Below are 10,571 nucleotides of genomic sequence, written 5' to 3'. Positions count from 1 at the left end.
GTACTCGATCACTTTTCCTTGGGCTGTGGAGTAGGCTGGACTGCTAGTTATTTTTTTATTTCGGGTCCGCATTTGTACCTCGAGGTACTTTATAAAAAAAACGTGGATTTTAAATTTTTTATAAAATGTCTTTATTTAAACCTTCCCAAAATAGAGTGCATTTAAGAGTGTCCGAAAGTGCGAGCAATACCGTTGTGTGTTAGCTCAAAGAGCAAAACGGTAATTTAAAGCAGTTTTTTAGTGCGTTTTTCCCTGTAACTAACTTTTGAAACGGATCAGGTACGAAGCCCACGCGAGCCTACACCAGCATCATCACCACCTGGTCCAAGGAAATCCACTGCGGGTCGACGCATATCGCTACCGGCGAAGCCACACACCACGGGAGCGACGCCGATTTTCCGACAACACCCGGCGACGACCAAGCAGCATCGACAGCAGCAGAAACGACGGTCTGGGGATCAACCGAAATGCTGATTGAGGTTTGATTGCCCAGCAACGTGAGTACTCCGAAACCATATTATATCATGCGCATGATTGGAATCCGATCTTGATTCCCATTTGAGCAAATAGCTCACTTGGCTACGTCCCCAGCTGAGGACCTAGAGGGCCCGGGTTCAATTCCCCTCACGATATACTTTTTTATATATAAAATCCATGGTCCACCGATGAGGTTGGAATAACCTCCGGTGGTGAAAGAAAACGCACCGCACCGTTTCCTGGTCAAAGTAAAGGAAACTTAGAAAAAAGCACTCTTAACGTTACCGACAAACACCCCCATCCGGGGAAACATTGGAAGGTTTAGTATGCCTAGGCAGCGCTAGAGGCGCTAATGTAGAGTAGGAGAAATCTCTCAGAAGAAGCGTGTATGTAAACGGGAATGTAGAAGCCAAAACCACCCACCTAAATGTAAAATACACTCCTTACTAATCCTACAAACACCAACCACCACCATCAGAAAATGTAAATAAATTAGTTGTTGCAACAAACGTTTTTTGAGACCAAATAAACGATGTTTTTAATGAAAGGTTAAGGTTCACGTTTTTTTCGGTTGTTCGGTAGAGTAGAGTTTTTTTTTTGAGTTGGGTTGACTCTAGTTTGTTTCTTTTTCCATCCAACCCCTTTCCAGTTTCCGAAGCAATCCTGGGGAATTTGTTCGGGGAAAGTGGGTCCGCTGAAGACAATTCTGGAAATATAGTTTTTCCAGTCAGTTGATATTTTTTGGCCAACCGAACAACCAGTCTGAATTTTTGTAGATTTTTCGACCAATTAGTCGGGGATATTGATGGATGATCGACGCACACAGGGGTAGAACATGAAAAAAACGATCAAAACTATTTTCTGACGAAACTATGCGTTTTAGACCTATAGTGTCTTCGAGACAAATAACCTACATTACAAGGGCTATTCAATAGGATTTTTGAAACATTGATTAATCCACCTAGCAGTGAGTTAGAAAAACTAACTTTTTTAATATCCATTTTAGAGCTATACGGTCTGAGAAAAGTTTTTAGCTTGTATCAATTCTAGCAACTTTCCCAAAGAAGTCATTACTGTATCAATAATCGTTTCAAAGTTATGTCAATTTTTAAAAAAATATCATCAATTTTCAGTTTTTTCAACATAACTTTTTTGCGAGTGATTTTTCATATAAAATATGTTCTAGAGAGTTTTGGAGATAGTATTGTTGCACACTTTTGCTGGAAACACTGTATAAAAATTTTGAAGTTTGAACGAGATATCTTGAAAATACTTAACAAAAATAGTCATTTTTAACTGGTTATATCTCCTGAGTTCGGACGAGTTCGGTTACATATTTTACAGTTTTGCAATCAAAAAAGTGTCACCTTTCAAAAAATATACAACTCAAAGTGGCCAAATGAGGTCTTCATAGTGTAAATGTCAATAGAAGTGAGCCGAAAATGAAGTTTTTATACTAATATGAGTATAACTTTTACTATCAGGCTGGATTCTCAACAGTAAGCCTACTTGAACCACTTGGACTTGAGATGGTAGATGGGCTCAAATCAGTATAAAAACTTTACTTTCGGCTCACTTCTATTGACATTTACACTATGAAGACCACAATTGGCCACTTTGAGTTGTGTATTTTTTGAAAGGTGATACTTTTTTGATTGCAAAACTGTAAAATATGTAACCGAACTCGTCCGAACTCAGGAGATATAACCAGTTAAAAATGACTATTTTTGTTAAGTATTTTCAAGATATCTCGTTCAAACTTCAAAATTTTTATACAGTGTTTCCAGCAAAAGTGTGCAACAATACTATCTCCAAAACTCTCTAGAACATATTTTATATGAAAAATCACTTGCAAAAAAGTTATGTTGAAAAAACTGAAAATTGATGATATTTTTTTAAAAATTGACATAACTTTGAAACGATTATTGATACAGTAATGACTTCTTTGGGAAAGTTGCTAGAATTGATACAAGCTAAAAACTTTTCTCAGACCGTATAGCTCTAAAATGGATATTAAAAAAGTTAGTTTTTCTAACTCACTGCTAGGTGGATTAATCAATGTTTCAAAAATCCTATTGAATAGCCCTTGTAATGTAGGTTATTTGTCTCGAAGACACTATAGGTCTAAAATGCATAGTTTCGTCAGAAAACAGTTTTGATCGCCTGTTTCATGTTTTACCCCTGTGTGCGACGGTTGAGGTCGGTAGGTTGAGTCTGATCCGGGCCAATACAATATACACCCACCCTATGTTGGGTCTCAAAAGCCGGGCAAGCTATCAAAAGGCGGCTGGTCTCCTCGGAGTGGCGCTTAAATCATCCGCTAACAACCCAGATCCCAATTCGCCCACTGCCTCCCGTTGCACCATCTTCCCAATGGAGCATATATGATCCACCTCAAAACCCTAATTTATCGAATGGATCATTAAAGTTGCCTTAAATTATGCATCTTTTGTTCTAGAACTTTAGTTGTAAATCAATATTTCTATTTTTAAAACGTGAAAATCCTCGTAGGAAGGAAAGGATTAACTCATCGGTTTTCTCGTTCAAAAGGGCCAACAACTCCATCTGGTTCTCTCAAATGATACCCATCAGATCCGGATTACTCGATTGGATCTTCTGGAGCAGCGATGGCAACAGACGGGGGTCCTCCTGAAGTAGCTGTTTCTTCTTGATGAAGATCGAATGTTCCTGCAGGAAGGCCAGCCGCTTCTCCGACGATGGAATGTCATGCCTCTCCATGTTATCATCCGATTCGATGACTTGAGGCTCTTGGAATCAAATAGTATTGAATAAGCCTGTCATAAGCAATGCATAATTAATGTTACTCGCCGCTACCGACAAAGCTGCATGGGCACCGTCGTCTATTGGTCTAACGTCTTCCAGCTTTGCTTATTAGGAATCCAGTCGGAAGATTTTGTTTCGATTCTCTGAATTATATTTGCAAAAATCAAGGCGAAATCTTTGTCTTAGCAATATCTTGATGATTAGCAAAACTAGTGTTTTACACATAATCAGAGCACCTGGCATCCCAGCCAGCCAACAGGCAGCTGGCAGATTTCGGCTGCGTTTCGCCCCCACCACCGCATCCAACCCTCGTCTACTTTTTTCCAAAGTGAGTCCACCATACTAGATTCATCATGTATGAGATGGTGTGCATCGTCCGCGTCTCTGTGTCGTTTTCCCCTTCCCAGAGTAATATATGCTTACAATTATAGCGTTGGGCGAAAGTTGGGGCTTACAATCGCTATCGTAGCATACGATGTGAGAATCAAGTCCCTATGATTGACTCATTTAACTTCGAGGTTTTATGCCTTGCTGCAATCCAATTTATTTTATTATGAAACGGGGCTTCAGCCCCAAATTTTCGATTCCGGTTCCGCTAAAAATTGAACTGGAATGCAAACCGAATGAAAATAAAAGTGCTCATCAAAATTGCAACTTTGACAACTTTGTTGGTTTTGCCAATTTTGTCAATAATTGTCATGATTGTCATTTGTCGAAAGCTCCCCTCTCGTTTACTTACGGGAAATTGTACACCAAGCGAACCCATTGGCGATCGTTTCTATGACGTCATGGAAAATATGACGTCATATTTTTGATAATCTTGATTAGTGATGGCTGGATATTGCCAGCAAGCCTAATGGACTCGTGTTTTGGAGTAATCATTTTATGATATTTACTATGAACAAAAAATTTCAAATTATTTGTTTTTTCTCTTTCTTTTATAGATGGAATAGAGAAAAAAATCCATTTTTTTTAAAATAAAAATCATTTTTATTGTGCAGCCCAGCTTTGCAAGAACGTCGATTCGATAGGTACCTATGAAAGTATGTCTAAGAATCATAATCAATGATCTCCCAAATCGATCAACAACTATACCTTTTTGTAAGAAAGGCGATATAGATTCAAGAAAACCCGAAAATTTGAAATCCGCATTTTGGTTAGAATACCCGCATACTAGAGTAACTAGAGTAACTCTAGTTTTGATCTAAAAGTAAACTTTTGCTATAAAATATTGAAATTTAAAAAAAAAGTCAATTTGACGCACCCTATTGTATCGAAACTGTGTTCTTGCGAACCAAAACATGATTGAAAAAAATCAATCTATTTAAATGATTGACACTTGTTGACGCTATTATCAAGAGTCACATAGCCAGGACACAACTTGGCATGTTGCCTCGCTAGGATTACAATAATTAATATTTTTTTTATTGGCAGCCGTCGTTTCGCTGTCGTCACCCACTTACAATTATAGTCTGTTTATCGTTTTTTTTGCACTCTCTTCCCGAGAAGCTCGTCAGTCGAATCGTAGTAAATTTCCCGTACCTTTTCTTTTGCTGCTGTTTATTTGCCCAGTTTCAATACTGTTTTTCAGTACGATGGCAGTAGGATTTTTCATTCGTTTTAATGGAATCATTTTTCTTTTTTTTTGCGTTTTCACTGATCCAAGCGAGGGTGGGTGGGGGACAATTTTGAGAGACCGTAGTATACTTTCAATCGTAACAACCAAAATCCATCTTAAACGTTCGTTTTAGCGAGGAGATGCTTTGATCCGATGACGCTTTGCACAATTTCGCTACTAGCTAGCTGGTCTGGTATTAAACATGACAAACAACGATAAGCGCTCGCGGAACAACGAAGATGTATAGGATTTTCGACAGTAACGATGATGCGTGGGTTGATGCTGGTTCCATAAATCTTTTGGCGTTTGTTCGTACTTGCTTGCTCGGAATTGCTCTTTCCCTAGCAGCAGCTTGATGTTGTTTCACGTGATACTGATGGCAAAAAATTGTATCATCATTATTTTTGCTCTGTCGTTTGGAGTTTGATTGGTGACTTTTTTCGATTGGTTTCTGGAAACCACCATTGCTAAGCTTCATAATACAATTGAAGTATGTTTAAAACGTTATTGGTATCACCGTTTAGATGCCTGACAGTGAACCTTTTTTAAATTGTCAACGCTGCGCTCAAACCCTCCCCTTAAACGATGGTAGTTTTGTATCATCATAATTGCTCGACGAAATCTGCTCGAGTATGCCATAATCACATTAAATGAGCTCAGCTGAGATAAATTGACTTATGTGAGGATGTTAAATTCTTTTATAACCACCGTCTTCAGTAACACAATTTTCAACTTCTGTTTACAGTATGACCCATAGAGAATGCGAGAATCTGAGTCCGAGGTCACGTGCCACGGAAGTACTTGATTCTTCAATGTGTACATTAGAGTGACCCGAATGACCCGACTTTTGAAAAAGTTATGCGCTGCAGGCTTAAATTAATACTAGACCTAGTACAAGGTTCCATGCCAAATTTTGGCCCGAACTGACTACGGGAAGGGGTCGCTCTATGGGATTTTGAGACATTTTGTTCGGAAGAAACATGAAAAATCAGTTTTCCATCAATCACTGTGATCTTTCTTTTGAATACGGTTTATCTGAAAGCTTAAATTATGGCCAAAATTTCATCCGAAGACCGCATTTCGATCGGGGTTCAGAAAAAGTTATTTTTCTTATAAAATGGACTAACATTTTGAAGAGTAATATCACAGATGAACAATTGTACAAGCTGAGCCTTGAAACGTGTGTTAAGTCCCAAAAACCGTTTTGAATCTATGATTTTCGGTTGAGCCACCAGATGTCTCCAAGAACACCAAAGAGAACTGTCAAAATGGAAATAAAATAAAACAACAAAAATCTAGTGAGCTATTAAAAAGTCGTATGTATTTCTATTTGACGAGTTTCAAGCAAATCGATGTTGAAGTTTCTTATCACATCCCCAATGATTTTTTTATGCTATTTGTTTCAAACTACCATGAATTCCTAATTTTTTTTTACTATAGAAATTAATATGGTACGCGAAAATTTTCGCTTAGATACGTCTAGAATCAGTGTTTCTGCCTGGAACTGTTAATTGTGAACTCAACTGGATGAAATAATTGGTTAATCTGACCTGTCCAAAGTTGTTATTTTGCTTTTTTAGTAAAAAGGGTTAAAGTGAAAGGAACCAGATAAATTTACCAAGTTTACTAGTTCATAAGTAACATGTTTTTGTATTTTGTACCTAGTTACAAATTTAAACCGTCCATTATACTAAGATGTTGGTTTATTTATTTTTGAGCACATAAACGATTGCGCCCTTTCGAGAATGAAGTACCGTAAACTGGGGGAACTTTGATCTCCGGGGTAACTTTGATCAACATGAAATTTTTGCAGATAATCATCATTTACTAAGTTCAAAATAAATATATGAAAACTTTTAACTACGTTTGAAAGCCTATAAATTGAATTACAAATAAGCTAAATTTGGTTGTTATTAGATCATTTTTGATACTACTTAAAAAGTAATTTTAAAATCTTAAAAAATCTCACATCTCACGAAGGCTCACAAACAATCATATCTCCTGATCAAATTTAAGCATTTAGGAGCAAATGTTTTATATGAAAGTTCAACTTTTTTTTTGTTTAGGCTTAATAAAGTGTTATTTTTAAGGTCATTTCTTGATAATTTTTGGATATTGAAAAAAAAAACGGCGATTTTCCATGAGAAAGTCCGTATAATAAAAATGGCTTAAATCCTATCAAATGGTTAAATTTGAAGAAAAACAGGACATGGGAACAGTGTGAGGAAGGGAATTGCATAAAGGCAACATTTCATTCGTTTTTTATGCCAAAAAATTGAGAAATGTTCATAATTTTTACCCCTAGATGTATGCAGCAAAATTGTCCATCTTTTGAGTATACATATTTGTTAAAAAAAAAAACATTTAAAAATCAGTTTAAACCTAACAAAAATTACTGTTATCAATGTTTATGCCTTCTGTGCGAAATGGCACCATAACAATAATTTTGAAAATGTTGAGGTACGTAAAAACCTTAGTGATCAAAGTTACCCCGAAAATCGAAACCTGTTTTGTAACAAACATTTAATTAGAACCACTATATGTCGTTGGAATTTAATGCAATCAATGATCATGTTTCATACTTCTCACCTCAGTAAGTGTTTTAAAACTTTTAGGTATTACAAAAATGCCACCCCTTCCGAAATATTCTAAAATTAATGAAACGGCATGTTAAAATAACAGTCATTGAAATTTACACAGGTTTCTGGAATTCTCTTGTTCGAGCTGGTGCATCTGATCTTCTGTGGTAATATTCATCAATGTTAATAAGGCGTCAAAATGTTCGAGAGCCCGCCGACGCACAGTGGTTAAAATCCCCCAAAAGCTTGAAAAAAGTCCATTTTTCAAGTCAGTGAAAACCAATTTTTTTATGTTGGAACCAAATCTCCAGTATTCAAGGAATCTTATTATTTAATTAGATTTTTTCTAGGACCTTTTCCATGGAACAAACATGAACGACAACTTAAACACAAGAATTTAATAGGATTTTTTATTCTCAACCCAAAACAACTAAAAAAAGCCAAATAAAGTTTAGCTTAATTTAGAACCCCAAATTTGATGATAAAATATTTTCGATTTACTCTATTTATTTTTCGGAAGCAAAAATATGGCTTGCGCTGCCGATTCCCGTGGTAAATTATATGCCGTTGGATAGATGAAAATCTCATCAAAACATATCTGGAAAACAGCTTGCTAGTTATTGCTATATTTTGAATACGATGTCTTTGAGTGGAACGTTGTTTGTTTCATTTGTTTGGCCATTTTAAAGTTTTTATACAGAGCGAACATCAGTTTTAGTGTTTATACAACTAATCTAGAGGAATTTTGGAGTCAATACTAAATTAAACAAAAATAATCATAAATAATTGAAAAATATTCAATTTTCCAGTATGAAAAACAAACCCCGTTTTGGAAATTATAGAAAAAAAATAGCAAACTTTGAAAAAAAAATTCAATGTCTTGTTTTGGTATTTTAACTTTCCATCTTATATCTTTGACAAAAAAGCTTTATTGTAATTTTTCACAACTTTTTTTTTTATTTCGAACCATTGTGCCTTTTTGACCAAATAGCCTATCTAATTTCAAAAACTTTTAATCCAACTCCCTTTACTGTTTCGCCTGAACTACTCTCCACACCATAATGTGAATATAATTCACAAATGAATATTTGGACAATCGAAATAATTTGCAACCTAACGCAACCAAAATTGTTTAAATCTACGTCCGTGGACATGGTCCATCGAGGAGAGAAAGTTTCACGCTGGAAAAAGTCCCTAGATGGCATTGTACTGTAGTAGACTGAGTCGATTTGGGGTCATTTTTAAATTTCTTAAACCCTGTGGTCTTAAACGCCAAAATTGATCCATGGTTTTTTTGCAGAATTTTCAAGTAACGTTTACATGAGTAATATGAACTTTGATGTTTGTATGGAAAAAATGAATATTTTGTTCTGAAAAATCAACACCATTTGTGTTTCCTCTGTAGAACGAGTATTCTTATGGTTTTTGTATCAATTTATAATCTTTTTCGGAGGAAAGAATTTTTCCGCTGAACAGCTTTGTCGAAGACCGTAAATTCGTATCTTATAACGCAAACAAGTTAGCTGATGAACAGTGCTATGTCAACTGACATTGAAAAATTATGAACTCCTCTGATATCACTGCTTGGTGTTCAGCGATGTATAGCATGTCTCCGTTTCAAGCAATAATTTGCTAGGCGTCAGCAGTGATGTCAGTTGAATTGATAGTTTTTCAATGCCAGAAGACATTCTTTTTTTCAGCAGCTTATAACTTTTTGGGCTAATAAGATACAAAGTTTCGGTCTTCGGTAAAGCTGTTCAGCAAAAAATTCACTTAAAGAATATATGAATTGGCAAAATAACCATAAAATTATTATTTTTTAGGAACAAAAATGATATGGGATATGTTTTATTTGTTTTCTTTTAGACATATGTAATGCGGATGCGCTGAAAGGACAGCGCCAGTTATTAGTTGTTAATGCATGATAAGGCTGGTCCGGTATAGAATCTTATTCCGATAATTCCACTTTCAAGGAAGTTCATTATTGGAGTAGAGTCGGATTTGTGGGTGTACAGTCGCCATAATTTGCTTGGGAGATTTTTGAGTTAGAAGCAAACTGGTCACTGTCTCCTTTGTGTGCCTCTTGCCGGTATACGGGCGTTTGAATCGCTTTTGGCCTCCTCAGTGATGCCAGGTGGTTATCAGGGTGATCAGTAGGTATGCACTTGAATTTTTTCATTTAAAAAACCGGCGTTAAATTCTTATTAATCACCAATAATTACATTTTTTTATTCAGTCCCTTATTATGTTGAACATTCATTCCGAAAAGAAACCTGCTTTTCAGTGAAAGAAAAAGTAAAACTGCATCACCATTCGATTTCGTTTGCTTTTCGCAAAAACATAAGAAATGAATTCAATGCAAATAAAATTGATTGCAGAATGATTTGCACCACTTTTTACGTTGTGATTTCATTTAGAACAATCATGTGACATATTCTGTAGAATCTTATAAAAAGCATAGGAAATCAAATCTTAAAAAAATGAACTTTTTTTCAAAATTCAATGCTAACACTGAAAAATCTATCCACTTGGCACTACTAAGCATCATAACAAATCATAACTTGAGTTTCTCGATGCTGTTTTTGAAGAGAGGAAATATGGCTAAAGAGAAACTAAAAGGCGTCGTTTCAAGTGTGCCAATTAAAAAGTAAATTTTTATTGCTCGTGCTTTGAGGTTAGGGCTGAGGTCTCAAAGATGCCCTGGTAAAAGCTACTTTACTTTCATATAACTTACACATGAATTTCACGTTGAGTCTAAGTGGATGAACTAAATCCGTTTCATGCATTTATCTCAAGCGTGATGTTTTTAGAAAAGAGAATTGTCACAGGACACCATATACGCCATAACGGACAAGGTAAAATTTTATTTCAACTAATAGAAGGTCTTGGGCCTCGTATGACATTTCAATCCTAAATCAACGCGATCTTAGGGCGCGGTATAACCCTAATATGGACTCATACGTGTGGTGGGACTTAAGAGGTCTCACGTACTCAGCTACGATCTTTCCTGCAGCAAAAGGAAGCGGAGATACCATTCGGGGTGGTCATGACGGGATTCTAGCTTGGTAGTTCCTCAATCGACCATGCCTTGGTGGTAAGAAATCCTGCGGGAG

This window comes from Uranotaenia lowii, chromosome 2, assembly GCF_029784155.1.
Source record: "Uranotaenia lowii strain MFRU-FL chromosome 2, ASM2978415v1, whole genome shotgun sequence".
NCBI lineage: Eukaryota > Metazoa > Arthropoda > Insecta > Diptera > Culicidae > Uranotaenia > Uranotaenia lowii.
Note: the sequence above shows the minus strand (reverse complement) of the source record.